Source organism: Moschus berezovskii, chromosome 1, assembly GCF_049115385.1.
Source record: "Moschus berezovskii isolate FMDL1 chromosome 1, NW_MosBer_1.0, whole genome shotgun sequence".
NCBI lineage: Eukaryota > Metazoa > Chordata > Mammalia > Artiodactyla > Moschidae > Moschus > Moschus berezovskii.
This window is the reverse complement of record NC_142460.1, coordinates 137,744,456-137,763,542: the sequence shown is the minus strand read 5'-3', so window position 1 is coordinate 137,763,542 and position 19,087 is coordinate 137,744,456. Positions and strand designations below refer to the sequence as shown.

Genomic DNA, 19,087 nt, shown 5'->3' with positions numbered 1-19,087 from the left:
GCGACTTCACTTTCACTTTTCACTTTCACTTTTCACTTTCACACATTGGAGAAGGAAATGGCAACCCACTCCAGTGTTCTTGCCTGGAGAATCCCAGGGACGGGGCAGCCTGGTGGCTTCCGTCTATGGGGTCACACAGAGTCGGACACGACTGAAGTAACTTAGCAGCAGCAGCAGTGATGGATCTTGAGCTTCAAATAATGATACAGGATTCAGTTTCTCTTTCTACAGTGGCCAGCACTGTGTGCTTCTTGGTTGGCTTACTCTTGGGCAGTGTAGTATTAATATATCCTACTACTTTAGATTCTTTCATAACCCCAGCCTTTGATGAGGATTCATTCTGAGTGGCTCAGTCGGAATTATTCATTGTGGTTACTGTTACTTGAATCTAGAATTCCCATACACTTCCTCTGGATTCAGGTATGAGGTTACCAAACTAGAAAGACAGATTCAGAATTGGAAGGGAGTGGTGCTATAGAGAGATGCCAGGCAAGCAAAAAAAAAAAAAAAGTTTGCAGTATAGATTTAATGTGATGTTTAACTTTGAACACGTGTTCACTATAGTATTCTAATATTGTTTTGGTAGAATGTTTAGGATGTTGATGAAGCAATACATATTACATTATTTGAAAAAATACATTTATATAAAGAGAGTCTATAGAGTATTTGTGAAAAGAAAAATATGTGGTTTTAAGGATAAGAATTTTGGTTTTTAAGAATTTTTCTCTCTCTATTCCATTTCTTGACATCTGTAGGTCAGGGTTTGGCTCATATGTTTATGAAATTAGAAGTGAAGAATATCCTATTGCACATTCACTATTCTATGTGAACATACTGTGCTCCCACAAGTCAGGCCTCTGTTGAATTTTAGGAGGCTGGACTATGCAGCAGCTCCCAGAAATGTGTATTTTTGATCTGTTGGTGGTTTATTGCAAAGATGAACCATAATTTTAACTAGTTCATCACCATAATGTTAACGTTTGTAGACCAAACCAGCAGTCGATAATTGAAGTTGTTTTAATAATGTTGAAAAAATTATTAAACATTTATTCAAGGTCATGGAACATAACACTTGGGCCAAAATTGTTCCCTTCTGAAGAGAGGATGAGAAAGCAATCTAACAGTTTCTCTCCAGAACCAACTTATTGATATGGTACAAGGTATAGGAACAGTTTTTGATAGGAACAGCTTATTGATATGGTACAAGGTATAGACAGTTTTTGCTCACTTCTGAAAGCTACACTGATTATATCAGAATCTAAAATGTGATGAAGTCAAGATTATGTCAAATTTTATCTGATAAAATAAATAATCTGAAACATTGATTACATGGCAAAAATACTGTATACCAGTTATGCATTTCTTCTTTTTGTTGTCACTTAATAAAATTAATGTGATTTCTAATAGCAGCAAGTCACATTCCTATGATACATAATATGCATTTTTATTGTGCTATATTAACAAGAATGTTACCTTGGGAAAATATTTTCTTTTTAATGTTTTTCTTTAGTGTTGGCAGATTGAGGTCATTTGGGAAAACAAACAGTGGAAATATAGAAAGGTAGAAAACATTTACAAAATTATCACACTGTATAATATTTTGAGAATTTTTATTTAATTTTTATATAGGTTAAAAATAATAAAATATAACTGCTACAGATAAATATACAATATATATACACATATATATAGTCTTAAAAGGTGAGGATCATAATACTTTGGTTTTTAACTTTGTCTTGACTTGTTCAGTTTACTTGTAATCACCAATTCGATGGACATGAGTTTGAGCAAGCTCTGAGAGTTGGCGATGGACAGGGAAGCCTGGCATGCTGCAGTCCGGATGGGGTTGCAAAGAGTTGGACATGACTGAGTGACTGAACTGAAAGGGTATAAAAATAACATTGGAATTAATCTACCTAAGAATGAAGACATTCTTTACACTTAGAATTTTAAATGTTTTTGCAACTTGATTAGATACAAACTTCTCATTATATATTAATTTCTCGAACATCAGGTCTGTCAGATCACTAAGCCCTATAACACATTCAGTCCTTGTAAATGTCCCAATAATGACCATTATATTTATAGATAATCTCCACATTTCTGTAATTTTAATCTGGGTTCATTTTTACAAGTCGACTTTCCTTAATCTATTCTTAAAAGCTAACAATTACTGAATACTTCTCTGCTGCTGCTGCTAAGTCGCTTCAGTCGTTTCCGACTCTGCAATCCCATAGATGGCAGCCCACCAGGCTCCCCCATCCCTGGGATTCTCCAGGCAAGAACACTGGAGTGGGTTGCCATTTCCTTCTACAATGCATGAAAGGAAAAGTGAAAGTGAAGTCCCTCTGTCGTGTCTGACTCTTAGCGACCCCATGGACTGCAGCCTACCAGGCTCCTCCATCCATGGGATTTTCCAGGCAAGAGTACTGGAGTGGGTTGCCATTGCCTTCTCTGAATACTTCTCTAGGCCACATTCATTCTAAAAACTTTTCCTGGATGTTGGTACTGTTTTTACAACTGAGTAAACTAACTCAAGGAAGTTATGTTATGCCTCTGAACACATAGTGAGTAAATGAAGCCATCCTCGCTTGGGTGTGCAAACCTGTAAGATCTCACATGAAGCCTTACTACCTGAAGGGTAGAACTTCTGTCCTCTGAAAGAGCAGAAGTTCCCACAAAGTAGTTAAAGAGCTCTAAGATCTAGTTAAGGCTTTTCTCGTCAACTACCAATGAACTTTGGAGAAGATGCTAGGAATCAGTTAAGGTTTAAATTGTCCCATAAAGAATGACATTCCTTAGGAATTCATCAAAGACTGTGTCTTTCAAGAAGCGAGAATTTAAAACTAATTGGCTCAATGGAACTGTGTTGTTTTTGTTCAGTCGCTGAATTGTGTCTGCAACTCCATGGACTGCAGCAGGCCAGGCTTTCTTGTCCTTCACCACTTTCCGGAGTTTGCTGAAACTTTGTCCTTTGAGACAGTGATGTGATCCAACCATCCTATCCTCTGTCACCCCTTTCTCCTCTTGCCTTCAGTCTTTCCCAGTCTCAGGGTCTTTTCCAGTGAGTCAGTTCTTCCCATCAGGTGGCCAAAGTATTAGAGTTTCAGCTTCAACATCAGTCCTTCCAATGAATATTCAGGACTGATTCCCTTACGATTGACTGATTTGTTCTCCTTGCAGTCCAAAGGACTCTCAAGAGTGTTCTCCAACACCACAGATCAAAAACAAGTATTCTTCGGTGCTCAGTTTTCCTTATAGTCCAACTCTCACATCCATACGTGACTACTGGAAAAACCATAGCTTTGACTAGATGGACCTCTGTTGCCAAAGTAATGCCTCTGCTTTTTAATATGTTATCTAAGTTGGTCATAGCTTTTCTTCCAAGGAGCAAGTGTCTTTTAATTTTATGGCTGCAGTCACTATCTTCAGTGATTTTGGAGCCTCAAAAAAGTCTGTCACTGTTTTCATTGTTTCCCCATCTATTTGTCATGAAGTGATGGGACCGGATGCCATGATCTTAGTTTTCTGAATGCTGAGTTTTAAGCCAGCCTTTTCACTCTCCTCTTTCACTTTCAACAAGAGGCCCTTTCATCCCTCTTCTTTTTGTGCCATTAAAGTGGTTTCATCTGCTCTCTCCGCATGTTGATATTTCTCCCAGCAGTCTTGATTCTTGTGAGTCGTTCAGCCCAGCATTTCATTTGATGTAATCTGCATGTAAGTTAAATAAGCAGGGTGAAAATATACAGCTTTGACATACTCCTTTCCTTTCCCAATTTTGAACCAGTCCATTGTTCCATGTCTGGTTTTAACTGTTGCTTCTTATCCTGCAAACATGTTTCTTAGGAGGCATCACAGCCACGGAACTTAGTAGAATCTTATAAAAACTTCTCCTAGCATGGTTATTACTATGTTGAAGAATTGCACAGATGTTATCATATTAAAGATTGAGTCTCCTCTCTTCCTCTTTTTGGGGGGACAATATTAATGACTGTTACAGTCCAAGGTCCCTTGAAATTCTTTTTTTGTTAAATAAAGCTGATTTTCAAAATTAAAAATCCCTGGAACTAGAATCTTAGTATTCCAAAAGAGTAATATTTTGGAAAGAATGGAATTTGATAAAAGTCACAGCATTAATCACCTACCATGGCAGTTCTTGGGCTTCCCTGGTGGCTCAGTCAGTAAAGAATCTGCCTGCAGTGCAGGAGTCTTGGGTTTGATCCCTGAGTTGGGAAGATCCCCTGGAGAAGAGAATGACTACCCACTCCAGTTTTCTTGCCTGGAGAATTCCATGGACAGAGGAGCCTGGCAGGCTACAGTCAATGGGGTCACAGAGAGTTGGACACTACAGAGCGACCTGCACTTTTACTTTTCATGGCAGTTCTCAAATATTCAACCCTAAAACACTTTTTTGTTCTTTACAATTACTGAGAATCACACAAAAGCTCTTGTTTTTGTCAGTTACCTATTAATAATCCTACCACAAAACTAGAAAATTTTAAGAAATATTTAGTTAAATAAGTCATTTCATACTAACATCGAATATGTTTTAATATCAATAAAATATTAAATAAAATCTAAATTAAAATTTTAAGTTAAAAATTTAAATAAAAAATAAAAACATACTAATGTTTTAATAAAGAAATATTTTCTAAAACAAAATAGTAATAATTAAAAGAATGACACTGTTTCATATTTTTGCACATCTCCTTAATGTCTGGATTAGTGAAAGATATTTGGATTCTCATATCTGTTTCTAGATTTGATATGCTTTGATAATGTAGTTTTGATTGAAATATGAGAAGATAATTTGACCTCATCTAGATGTGTAGATATGCTGTTGGAAATATCTTTTTCTTTTTTCTCTATTCTTTTACGTAATTGTGGATATTTTCATTTGATATTGTTGTACATTCAAACTTTTCAAATACTAGTTTATTAAAATTTGGCTGCAATGTGGATCTGAAACTGTGTCAATGAACTTCTGCTTTATTTATTATGTTAAAATCCATTGGCTATCATGTACTTTGAATGAATTCTGTAACATCATGCATTGGTTATTTGGAAAACACTGATTTGCTAATTTTGAAAAATTTAATTTTGCAAACATAAGTACATTTCCTTACACAATATCAAAAAAACCCACATTAGTATTTATCACTAGCATCACCTCCAGTTTTATCCAAAATGTTTTTAACTACCAGGAAACTGATAAGCTCAGAGTAGAGGATACAAGTTTTTCTAAATTTTAGCTTTTGCTTAAATATTTGAATTTATCATCTTTGATAACACATACTACTAATTGTTTTACTGAAGTGACAGCAAAGTGACCAACTTGCTCCACTATGCCCTGTACTTTTGCTATTTTTGCAATGAGAATAGCTGTGTCCCCAGACCCTTTAATCCCAGGCAAACAAGAATGATTGATAACCCTAAGTTCTAAGCTTACATTTTTAAAATAATATTTCTAAATACTCAAGTCTGAATAACCATAGTATGTCAGTCATTTGTTTAAGTAAAACAGTGATATGTTAACAAGGCTAGTTTAATTCATCACCCAAACAAGTACACAAGAGCTTTTCCTGGAGAAAGTGTTAGTCATTCAGTCGTGTCCGACTCTGTGACCCCCACAGACAGTAGCCTACCAGGCTCCTCTGTCCATGGAATTCTCCAGGCAAGAATATTGGAGTGGGTTGCCATTCCCTTCTCCAGGGTTCCTGGAGAAAACCATTTGTATTTCTGGATGCAGAAGTGATTTATGCTTATTTCAATTTCTGTCACACAGAATATTTTTCAAGTGTATTCCTAAGTGTGATATTTATTTTTTCACTTTGCTTAAGTACAAGTGCCTAGTGGTGTGGAATACAATTACTAGTGAGTACAACTTGGTGTCATTGCTTGAATTTATGTTAAGACACTAGGGCAAATTTATTTTTTTGCATTGCAGCTTTAAATGTTGATATAATGAAAAGACAAATAATTTTTTAGTGTTATTATAAAAATAATTTTGGCTTCACGGAGGCCCCGAAAAGGGGTCTTAAATATCTCCAAGTTGTGCATATCTCTTTGAGAACCACTGATCTCACAGAATACTGTTTATAGTGTGAACTTCACAAATATTTGATATTAATTCTTTTAAGTAAACATTATAGCGGTGGCTACTACTCTGCCTTTGTCATTGTCATAGAAACTAATCTCTCATTGCATAGAATATCCACATTCAAAACCATATGTACTTCTGGAAAAAGTACTTCAAATAACAGTGTATGGTTGTATATCAGAAATGTTTTCTCTGTATATAGAAGGGTAAATTTTAAGAGTTATTCATTAACTGTATGATCCTGAGTATTACTCTGTGGCTCAGTTTCCTACGTAGTAAATGAGACAGGTGGCTTAAATTAGTGATTATCAGGGAAGTACTTCCTCCCTAGAGATAGGTATATGTAACATGGAGTTTTGTTTTATTGAATTTGTTGTTGCAAATTTGTTGTTGCTGCAATTAGGAAGGAGGTTCACTGGCATTCAGTACCCTCAGGATCAGGGTTGCTAAATTTCTTCCCAGCCAATAAGTCCTACACCTATAAAAATAATACCACTCTCAAGACATACTATTGCTTTCTATAGTCAGATAACAAATGCTTTGTTCCTCCAATAGGAGTATATTTCAAGGAACAGGAAGTTTTATGTCAAAGGAGAAGAAAAAATGACGTGTTGCTGGACAGATGTGCTAAAATGAGAGAACAGAACTATCTGTTGGTTGTGGTAGAATAGTTAAGGAAAGAGAGAGGAGAGGCTGATGGGTGTATGAGAGCTGTTGGTCTTCCTTGTCACTTACCTTCTTTATCTTATACCTCCAGCTCTCCTTCGCTCTGGTTAATATCATTACAATTAAGTCAATTAAAATTTTTTACTTATATATATATTTATTTTGCATATTCCAAAAGATATTTTACCTGTATGTTTTATCATGCAATCGGATGCATTGTAAACAAAAGTTCTGAAACAAAACTAAAATTCTTCCATTTCATACAACCTACATAAAACATTGGAATAAAACCGATATTTACTGTTTTCAGATTTGTTCAATTTATAGCTACCTGGTCCCTATTGTTTTAAAATAGGAAACTTACACTGCAAAGAAGGAATGGATTTAGTCAAAGTCACATACTTAGTGGACAAGTGAAACTGCTTCCCAATAAATGGAGATAACTGAATTTAAAAGATTATGTCTGGACCAGGTATTTGGAATTTTATTTTAAAATTTGACTCAATACTTTTAAATTATAGCAAACTTGTATAAGTGAAGCACAAGTTTTTAAGTTTCAGTGTCTTATAAAGATTAGCTTCTTAAGCTACAGTGAATATCAGAAGGAATTATTGATAAAACAAGAGGTGTTGATAGTACCTGATACAGTTTTAAAGAGATTATTCTCAATTTTTCATAGGTTTATTTTTTTTATGAATTAACTGGGAGTTTTGACTTCTTTGTGTTTTCAGCTCCAGTATCTAGTCTGTTTTAAGACTTCTAAGACAGTATCTACCCATAGGCAGAGAAAGACCAATATTAATCATCCATTTGTCTTTATTTCTTTGGTTGCCTTGGTAGAATAAGTGATTGAGGAAAAATGGTTTTAAAAGACACTTTTACTTAATTATCAGTTGTATTTATACAGTATTTGGTACCTCACCTCAAGCCCCTCTTACTTCCCTTTTTAGTAATTGTAAGAAATTGATATGACCTCAATCAAATCCCTTATGATTATACAGTGGAAGTGAGAAATAGATTTAAGGGACTAGATCTGATTGATAGAGTGCCTGATGAACTCTGGACGGAGGTTCGTGACATTGTACAGGAGACAGGGACCAAGACCATCCCCATGGAAAAGAAATGCAAAAAAGCAAAATGGCTGTCTGAGGAGGCCTTACAAATAGCTGTGAAAAGGAGAGAAGCAAAAAGCAAAGGAGAAAAGGAAAGATATAAGCATCTGAATGCAGAGTTCCAAAGAATAGCAAGGAGAGATAAGAAAGACTTCCTCAGTGATCAATGCAAAGAAATAGAGAAAAACAACAGAATAGGAAAAACAAGAGACCTCTTCAAGAAAATTAGAGATTCCAAGGGAACATTTCATGCAAAGATGGGCTCGATAAAGGACAGAAATGGTATGGACCTAACAGAAGCAGAAGATATTAAGAAGAGGTGGCAGGAATACACAGAAGAACTGTACAAAAAAGATCTTCACGACCAAGATAGTCACGATAACGTGATCACTGACCTAGAGCCAGACATCTTGGATTGTGAAGTCAAGTGGGCCTTAGAAAGCATCACTACTAACAAAGCTAGTGGAGGTGATGGAATTCCAGTTGAGCTATTTCAAATCTTGAAAGATGATGCTGTGAAAGTGCTGCACTCAATATGCCAACAAATTTGGAAAACTCAGCAGTGGCCACAGGACTGGAAGAGGTCAGTCTTCATTCCAATCCCAAAGAAAGGCAATGCCAAAGAATGCTCAAACTACCGCACAATTGCACTCATCTCACACGCTAGTAAAGTCATGCTCAAAATTCTCCAAGCCAGGCTTCAGCAGTATGTTAACCGTGAACTCCCAGATGTTCAAGCAGGTTTTAGAAAAGGCAGAGGCACCAGAGATCAAATTGCCAACATCCGCTGGATCATGGAGAAAGCAAGAGAGTTCCAGAAAAACATCTATTTCTGCTTCATTGACTATGCCAAAGCCTTTGACTGTGTGGATCACAATAAACTGTGGAACATTCTGAAAGAGATGGGAATCCCAGACCACCTGACCTGCCTCTTGAGAAACCTGTATGCAGGTCAGGAAGCAACAGTCAGAACTGTACATGGAACAACAGACTGGTTCCAAATAGGAAAAGGTGTACGTCAAGGTTGTATATTGTCACCCTGCTTATTTAACTTATATGCAGAGTACATCATGAGGAACGCTGGGCTGGAAGAAGCACAAGCTGGAATCAAGATTGCCGGGAGAAATATCAATAACCTCAGATATGCAGATGACACTACCCTTATGGCAGAAAGTGAAGAGGAACTCAAAAGCCTCTTGATGAAAGTGAAAGAGGAGAGTGAAAAGGTTGGCTTGAAGCTCAACATTCAGAAAACAAAGATCATGGCATGTGGTCCCATCACTTCATGGAAAATAGATGGAAAAACAGTGGAAACAGTGTCAGACTTTATTTTTTTGGGCTCCAAAATCACTGCAGATGCTGATTGCAGCCATGAAATTAAAAGACGCTTACTCTTCGGAAGGAAAGTTATGACCAACCTTGATAATATATTAAAAAGCAGAGACATTACTTTGCCAACCAAGGTCCGTCTAGTCAAGGCAATGGTTTTTCCCATGGTCATGTATGGATGTGAGAGTTGGACTGTGAAGAAAGCTGATCACCGAAGAATCGATGCTTTTGAACTGTGGTGTTGGAGAAGACTCTTGAGAGTCCCTTATACTGCAAGGAGATCCAACCAGTCCATTCTAAAGGAGATCAATCCTGGATGTTCATTGGAGGGACTGATGCTAAAGCTGAAACTGCAATACTTTGGCCACCTCATGCGACGGGTTGACTCACTGGAAAAGACTCTGATGCTGGGAAAGGTTGGGGGCGGGAGGTGAAGGGGACGACGGAGAATGAGATGGCTGGATGGCATCACTGACTCTGTGGACATGGGTTTGAGTGTACTCCGGGAGTTGGTGATGGACAGGGAGGCCTGGTGTGCTGTGATTCATGGGGTCGCGGAGAGTTGGACACGACTGAGCGACTGAACTGAACTGAAGAAATTGATAGATTGTTTGTCTTTGAAATTGGAACAAGTAGACTATAATTTTAGCTCTGCTTTCTTAAGCTTGGTGATATGGGTAAGTTTCTCCATTTGAAAAATAAGGACTGATATATAATTATTGTGCTGATTAAATTATAGGTATCTTATAAATTACAATGCTTAATGCCTAGCGAAAAATTGGTACTTAATATAGAGGATTCCCCTTTCTTTTGTTCTTTATTAAATAATAAAAACTAATAAACAGGGACGTCCCTGGTGATCCAGTAGCCGAGACTCTGAGCTCCCAATGCAGGGAGCCTGGGTTTAATCCTTGGTCAGGGAAATAGATCCCACATGCCACAACTAAAGATTCTGCATGCTGCAACAACAACAACAACAAAGTCCTTTGTGCCCTAAATCCCAGCTCAACCAAAAAATAAAATAAACCTATACAGCAGTTATGGATACCTACTTAGTTTAGATTAATTTTACTTTGCTTTACCCTGGGTTTAATTCAGGATTCAGTTCATTGTGAAGTCATGTTAAATTTTGATACTGCTTTCGTGGATTTGAAATTTGGGTCCAGCTAATGGGGAGGAATTGGGGGCAGGAGGAGACAGGGACGACAGAGAATGAGATGGATGGATGGCATCACCAACTCGATGGACATGAGTTTGAGTGAACTCCTGGAGTTGGTGACGGACAGGGAGGCCTGGCGTGCTGTGATTCATGGGGTCGCAAAGAGTCAGACACGACTGAACGACTGAACTGAACTGAACTGAATGGTTATCCATGTTGTTTCTCTTCTGATAGGGAAAAGGTATGGCGTAAGATTGTTTTAGAAAGACGAGCTAGGCTCCAGGGATTATAGAGGCTCCATAACTATCCAGGACATACCATGGCATCTAATGTATAGTAGGCTCCCAATAAATACTAGTTGTGTAATGAATATATTCCACCTCTTCTCTTTTACTGCATGGGCATATCTGGGTGTGCTGCTAGACAGGTGAAAGCCTCTTTTTAGGGTTTGGCTCCGCCTCAATGTATTTTTGTCTGATTGTAAAAATTATAAACGTATAAAAATTAGAAAACACAGTGAAAGCAAACAAGAAATTAAAAAAAAAACCCACAGTCATAGTTCTCAGTGTTATAACTACTTTAACACAGACATTTTTTAAACAAAATTAGGAACTGAAATTTAATATTATATTTCTACCTGACTCCTTTTAGGACAAATATTTGTGAGCTGACTACACTAAATCCATACTTTGAAAGTCAACCTTTAGCATAAATGAGGCAAAATGAAGGTTAATAGAAAATTCAGAATGAAATTTGGGGCAATTTTAAGACATGATCTTATAAATAGTAACATTTAATAGAATCATATTTATAATTTCTTCAAATCATTATAATACTATTTATTGAACTATTTTATTAATGGATTATTAAGTTGCCTAATATTTAATCCTATTCATCTTGAGAGCTGAATTCAATTTTCAATCATTTCTAAGCTTATGTTGCAGTCTAAGTTTTCACTTCATAGAAAGAAAACAGAAAGTAATAGAAAGAGGCTGTGAGACATCATTTGTTTGATTCCTAGCTTTTAGCACAAAATTGCTGTCTACACAAGTGGTGTCAGCTCCTCCTTTCACCTGGGTGCAAAAGTGAAGAGAGGCAGGGCCGCAATCAGCCAGTCTGGTTATTAACTCCAGGCATCTCACTTCAAAGACATACTCACCAGCTGTCCCAGGGATGTGTGAAAACTTTGCTCTGGGGAACTCTGTGGCCATTATTATGCTGGACTTGAGAACTTTGCTTTGAAAGTTTATGAAGACTTCTCAGGACCATAAGAATATGAGCTGTGAATCTAGTCCCTTCAACTAGCATTTGTACCATTCTTTTAAATGATACTGTCTGATTTTAAATGTCATGTATGAATTTTTCTAGTAATAGTATACTGTAAGAAAGGAGATCTTGCCTTGACTTTTACACAATTAAATATTCACCTCTAAAATTCTAAATTTGCTTTTACCATGGTAAGGTTTGTTTGATTTGATCAGCAAAAACTTGTACTTTTTCACATACTAAACACCAGAATAGCTTAAGGTCTTTTTGGTATTAAGTGCCTATAGATGCACAAGATTCACAGAAGAGGTTAAAATTTGAATTATTCCACATTGTACCAATTTTGTAATTTAAAATTTTCTTGGAGGATCTCTGCTTCCCTGGTGGCTCAAATGATAAAGAATCTGCCTGCAGTACAGGAGACCTGGGTTTGATCTGGGTTGGGAAAATCCCCTAGAGAAGGGAATGGCAGCCCACTCCGGTATTCTTGCCTGGAAAACTCCATGGACAGAGGAGCCTGGTGGGCTACAGTCTATGGGGTCATAAAGAATCAGACACGACTGGGGAACTAACACTTTCACTGGAGGGTCTCTGAAAATTTTCATGCAATTGGTAGCTCAGTGTATTTTAAGAAATGTCAAGTACTTAACTCTGTATATTAGGCTTAGTGTTAAAATGTCATTGCGTTCCAATGCCAGTACCTGTCTTTATAATTAAATTCAGTTTTCATCTATCATCCAGATCAGGCCATCAAACCAGGCAATCTTATCATTCTTTTCACTTCCCTTTAAAAGAATATTCTGTAGGCAAGTCATGGAAACAACTAAACACCCATCGACTGGTGAATAATGAAGATGTGGTATATATACACATGAAATCCTACTTGACCATAAAAAAAAGAAAGAAATAATGTCATGTGTAACAACATGGATAGACTTAGAGATTATTATACTGAGTAAAATAAGGCAGAAAGAGAAAGACAAATACTATATGATATCATTTAAGTTCAGTTCAGTCACTCAGTTATGTCTGACTCTTTGTGACCCCATGGACTGCAGTCCATTTATATGTGTAATCTACAATATGACACAGGACTTCCCTGGTGGTCCAGTGGCCAAGACTCGGTGTTCCCAATGCAGTGGACCTGGGTTCAGTCCCCTGTGAGGGAACTAGATCCTACATGCTGCAACTAAAGATCCTGCATGCCACAGCCAAGACCCAGCACAGCCAAATAGATAAATAATTTTTTTTTAAAACGTGATAGACATCAACCTATTTGTGAAACAGAAATAGACTCACAGACATAGAGAACAAGATTTGTGGCTGCTAAGAGGGAGGGTGGGCAGGGAGGGATGGGTGGGAGTTTGGGGTTAGCAGATGCAAACAAGTACATATAGGATGGATAAACAACAAGGCCCTCCTGTATAGCACAGGGAACTATATTCAATATCCTGTGATAAACCATAATGGAAAACAATATACAAAGAATATGTGTGTGTGTGTGTGTATGTAAAACTGAATCACTATGCTGTATAGCAGAAATTAATACAACATTTTAAATCAACTATACTTCAAAAAAGAAAAATTTATTTGAGGACCCCCTTGTTAACTCATCTATTTTTAAATGTCACAATTCATTCCTCAACTTGTCCCAGTCTCAACAGAATGTATACAAAAGTGATCAATGGCAGAAAACAATTGAGGTTTATTTTTATAGAGAATATTGATCCTTGTAATAGAATTTTAAAAATGATTATTCTTTATAATTAAAGATTCAAATCCAGAATGAGAATTTTGCCCTTGTTTTTCAGCCCATCTACTCTGCACTCATCCTGTTTGTAAAAAACAACCTTCCCAAAGGAATCCCAGGCCATTATTCTCTCCTGTTCGTGTCAGTATCTGATTCAGGAAGCGTCCATGAAGAATGGGTAAGAATGGGGTTTTCTACTTTATTATCACCACTGCCGAATATGCTCCATATGGATTGTTGAAAATCTGAATGCAATAAAAGGAAAAGCAATCCATCTATATAATGAATATAATTTAGTCCTTCAGGATGTAGAATTTGGAGTTATGCAGACCTCTATTATGAACATCAATGATAATTATGCTATCGCTATAAAAAATATAGGAAATGGACTGAAACAGCTTTCCTTCTGTAATACTCTGCAAGTTGTCTGATAAAAGGAACACTTTCTATAACTTGCTTACTCATCTCTTTCTTATAGAGTGGAAGGGAAGAAAGGGGTAGGGAGAGGGAGATAATGAGAGGATGGTCTATGGGTGTGTGAGGGACAGAGTTCTTTATTGTGTAAACATATTACGGTATATAAAAAATGGTGATGTCAGCCAGCCTCCACAAGGATCTGCCATAAATGTAATCAGAGGCAGGAACAGAGGGAGGGACACTGAGACAAGTTACACAGTCTCAGTGATGGGGCAGTGCAAACCCATTCTCTTCTTTCCTAGGAAGCTAAGGCTCCCAAGCTTAGTCACCAGGTCATGACTTGACAGGCAATGTGATCTCTCTCTTCCCTTCCTTCCACCTCATGGGGAGTCCTCACACCCCTTGGAACTCTATGTCTGCTGGGTTACAGAAAGGTAGAGACATTGCAGGGCTCACAGCGCAGGGTCTTCTATCCTCCTGAGTCATTCCCGCTTCCCCTCAGGCCAGCTGATTCACCTCCCTAGGAATGTGGCAGGCGGTGAGCCAGTGTGGCAAGGCTTCCCTCCTCCACATCACCAGGCCGAGAGGAGAGAGCCAGCTCCACAACTCCCGGTCCCACTTTCCTCTGGGTTAATTCCTTCTCATCCTGTTTCAAAATGTAGTTGGAGTTTATCCACTCTGCTCCCAGCACTACCACTTTTTTTGAGCAGGTAAATCAGGTAATTCTCCTCACCAGCTGCTGCTTCCTGCTGAGTCAAGTCCTCCTGGAAGGCTGCATTTCCTGTTGAACGCCTGATGAAAGGTGCTGCTTATCATGAGTCCAGTTAATGAATAGCCCTTCCAGCTGAGGCCATTTGTCTGAGAAATAGGTCCATCAGTTACACTTGGAACCTGAAATATTTCCACTGTAGTATGCTGTAATCTCCTAGAACACTAGGGCACAACTAACGTTGATCCTTCCTAGCTGATGTCTTATTGCTATTTCTTGCCCAGCTTCCCTTCTGTTTTTAACCTGGCCTCCTCTTTTATGTTCACTTATTTCATTACTTGAAAGAAAACAGCAGGGCCTCTAAACTCTAGTCCAGTCCTGCTCCTGGACTCTTGTCTTGCCCTGCAGTCTCTTTTGATCTAAATTTCTTTTTCACTATTGCAAATGTGGCAGCCGAGAAACCTGGGGAATCTGAAATAAACCAAAGAATTGTGTGAGGATGTGTTTGTAAGAGTGCGAAACCAGGTATGTCCCCCACATCAGTGTCTGATCTCAGGTTGGCTACAAGTGTGGATGGTGTAGGCTCCCACCCAAACAGAGGTTTTATGGCCACATGGAAGTGTGAGTTCCTACGTTTAATTACAACATCTGGTGAGTTGCAGTGTGCTCTGGTGCTGGTTTTAACACTTGTAAAGCAATTGGAGGAATGTCCATATTCTTAGATATTTAATTGCCTCATGGCTGGAGAACAGGTATTGCCACAAGCTGGTTTCACAATGAATGGCCACTGTGGGGACACTCTGGTTTAGGCTGGCCTGCTTTTCTTGGACAAAAAACATGCATTCCGGCCTGCCTTTGTAATACCATGTTTGATATAATACCAAGTCTTTCTTCTGTATTTGCTTTCTCAGCTAGCTCTTTAAAAAAAAAAAAAAGTCAAATTTTAAAAGAAATGCAGTTTGAATTCAAAAATGGCTGTACACTATTCAAGTAGAGCGGGCATTGTGGCATTTGCTTTTATAATTTTATATGTTTCATATACATCTTTTTTATTTGCATTCTTATGAGTGCCTACTTTTTTGTTACATCTCCTTAATTCAATTCATAAAATGTTAGCACTTTTTTAATGCCAAACGTGAAGGGTTTTAAATTTTGTATTTCATAATTAGTTTTCTCATATCGTGTATTTCATATTGTGTGCTTAAAACATATTTTGAGTTTGTGTTTGTATACTATTTCAAGCTGAGCGTTTTTGAAGAACTCCAAGAAACAACTTATATTTTCATTCAGAATTATAATGATTTTCAACTCACTTAAAATATTAGATTTTTAATTGATTTGTTTTGCAGGCTAATTTCATGTGGTAATTAAAATCTTCCCTTTACACACATTTCAGCCCATTTGGTTGCTATGGATTCATTTCTCACATCTACTACCTAATCCTGGGGAAAAAAAAAAAATCAAGCATAAAGTATTTCCATTCTGGATGAGAGCTATTGTATTTTCAGTTCTGATTCTGTTTCTTACTAAACTAAGAGGTGTGTTTTAGGACATGATTGACCTCCATGATGTCAACTTCAAAACTCAATCTACCATTCCCAGATAAAAGAAATGAGGACTCTTTGAGAATGACTGATTCCTGGTCGCAGCAGTAAGGGTTCACTATGAGCCTGATATATATATATATATATTTACTCACTGGAAAAGACTCTGATGCTGGGAGGGATTGGGGGCAGGAGAAGAAGGGGACGACAGAGAATGAGATGGCTGGATGGCATCACTGACTCGATGGACATGAGTTTGAGTGAACTCTGGGAGTTGGTGATGGACAGGGAGGCCTGGCGTGCTGTGATTCATGGAGTTGCAAAGAGTCGGACACGACTGAGCGACTGAACTGAACTGAATTGATGCCCAAAAAAGAGCAGTACTCAAGAAATGAAGAGAACGTGTCAAAAGTACACAGAAGCCAGCTTGAATGAGTTCCCACAGGCCAAATATAAGACAATTTGTGCATGAGAGAGAGAAAAAATAGAAAGGTACATTAATAAATAAGTGAATTAAACAAGAATTCATGGGTCCAAATTGTTAATAAATAAAGAATTAAAGAAAGTAGTCCCTTACTGCCTGGTACATATAGAAGGCGAATAGGTAGTACATAAAATGTAAATTACCTTTTTGCAACCATCCCATTGAAATGATTCAACTTAGAATGATCAATAGGCTAAACCTCAGGGAGGAAAACTTGATTAGGAACATGATATTTACATAGTTTGATCTGTTCATGAATTACTTAATAATTTTAAAAGGGAAAAAACAGTTTACAGTGGAGAAATGGGATGACATCTTAAATAAGTAGACTTACATTAACCTCACTAAAAAGAGGCAAGATTACATCCAGCATCTTCAAATGTGAAACCATGAGAAAGAAGCATCAGTCATGTAGCAATCTAACCAAAAATGGGTAGTCTGAGTTTAATCACCAGAAGCAACAGAGAAATCTGAGTCTTAAATAGTATATTCAGTGAAATAACTGGCTTGCATTCATCAGAAATGCCAATGGTATGAAAGACGAAGGTTGAGGAACAGTTCCAAATTAAATAAGACTAAAGAGACATGGTAACAAACCTGGTGTGCTGTGATTCATGGGGTCGTGGAGAGTCTGACACGACTGAGCGACTGAACTGAACTGAACTGAACAAAATGTAGCATGCCAACCTAGACAATATCCAGAATTGGGGGAAAAAACTGAAAAGGATACTATTGGCACAATTGGTAAAGTTGAAATATAGAATTTAAAATGTTATATCAGTGTTAAGTATCCTAAGTTTGTTAATTTTATACTCAGTTCAGTCGCTCAGTCATGTCCAAACTTTGTGACACTGTGGACTACAGCACGCCAGGCTTCCTTGTCCATCACCAACTCCCGGAACTTACTCAAACACGTGTCCATCAAATCAGTGATGCCATCCAACCATCTCATCCTCTGTCGTCCCCTTCTCCCACCTTCAATCTTTCCCAGCATCAGGGTCTTTTCAAATGAGTCAGTTCTTCGCGTCAGGTGGCCAAAGTATTGGAGTTTCAGCTTCAACATCAGTCCTTCCAATGAATATTCAGGATTGATTTCCTTTAGGATTGACTGGATGGATCTCCTTTCTGTCCAAGGGACTCTCAAGAGTCTTCTCCAACACCACAGTTCAAAAGCATCAATTCTTTGGCGCTCAGCTTTCTTTATAGCACAACTTTCGTATCCATACATGACTTTTGGAAAAACCATAGCCTTGACTAGATGGACTTTTGTTGGTAAAGTAATGTCTCTGCTTTGCAATATGCTATATAGGTTGATCATAACTTTTCTTCCAAGGAGCAATTTCTTTTAATTTCATGGCTGCCGTTACCATCTGCAGTGATTTTGGAGCCCCCCAAAATAAAGTGTGTCACAGTTTCCACTGTTTCCCCATCTATTTGCCATGAAGTGATGGGACCAGATGCCATGATCTTAGTTTTCTGAAGGTTGAGCTTTAAGCCAACTTTTTCACTCTCCTCTTTCACTTTCTTCAGGAGGCTCTTTAGTTCTTCTTCACTTTCTGCCATAAGGGTGGTGTCATCTGCATATCTGAGGTTATTGATATTTCTCCCGGCAATCTTGATTCCAGCTTGTGCTTCATCCAGCCCGGCATTTCACATGATGTACTCTGTGTATAAGTTAAATAAGCAGGGTGACAAAATACAGCCTTGATGTACTCCTTTCCCGATTTGGAACCAGTCTGCTGTTCCATGTCCAGTTCTAACTGCTGCTTCTTGACCTGCAGACAGGTTTCTCAGGAGGTAGGTCAGGTGGTCTGGTATTCTCATCTCTTGAATTTTCCACAGTTTGTTGTGATCCACACAGTCAAAGGCTTTGGCATAGTTAATTATACTATTACTATGTAAAAGAAAAATCTTGTTCTTAGAAAAGAAACTCAAGTATGGAGGGATATAGGGGTATGGTGTATGCAACCTACTCTCTCATGGATAAGAAAAATACATATATTTTAAAATGTGTAGCATATAATAGACTGATGACAGATATAGACAGATGGATATGTAGATAAGAGAAGAGAAAATGTTAAATTTTGCTAAATCTTGGTAAACAGTAATCAGGTTTTCTTTGAACAACTTCTCTGTAAGTTTGAAATAGCTTCAAATAGAGACTTAAAAAAATACAGAAGAGAAACAAACCAATTCTTTTTTTATAGGAAGCTTGCTATAGTCCAGTTCATCTGAAAAAGCAAAGAGGAACTAGGACTTCCCTAGTGATCCAGTGTCTAAGATTTTGTGCTCCCAATGCAGGGGACCTGGGTTTGATTCCTGTTGGGAACTAAATCCCACATGCCTCAACTAAGAGTTCACATCAACTAAAGATCCTGCATGCCAAAACAGAGATTAAAGATTCCACCTGCCTGCAGCTAAGACCTGGAGCAATCAATTAAATAATAAATATTTTTTTAAAACACACCTCATTTAAAAAATAAATAAAACAAAGAGGAACTAAGAGACGTGAAACTTCACATAGAATTTGTAAATCTGCTTGAGATCATAT

At 37.7% G+C, this 19,087-nt stretch overlaps 1 protein-coding gene across 2 annotated transcripts in view; it reads left to right on the top strand.

Annotated features, from left to right (window-relative positions):
• Positions 1–19,087, top strand: part of RAP2B (RAP2B, member of RAS oncogene family) — a 63,317-nt gene that overhangs the window by 35,633 nt on the left and 8,597 nt on the right. For both annotated transcript variants that reach the window (XR_016038213.1, XR_016038212.1), the window contains one exon: positions 13,444–13,560. The gene's annotated coding sequence lies outside the window, so the exon portion shown is untranslated. The remainder of the gene's footprint in view (positions 1–13,443; positions 13,561–19,087) is intronic.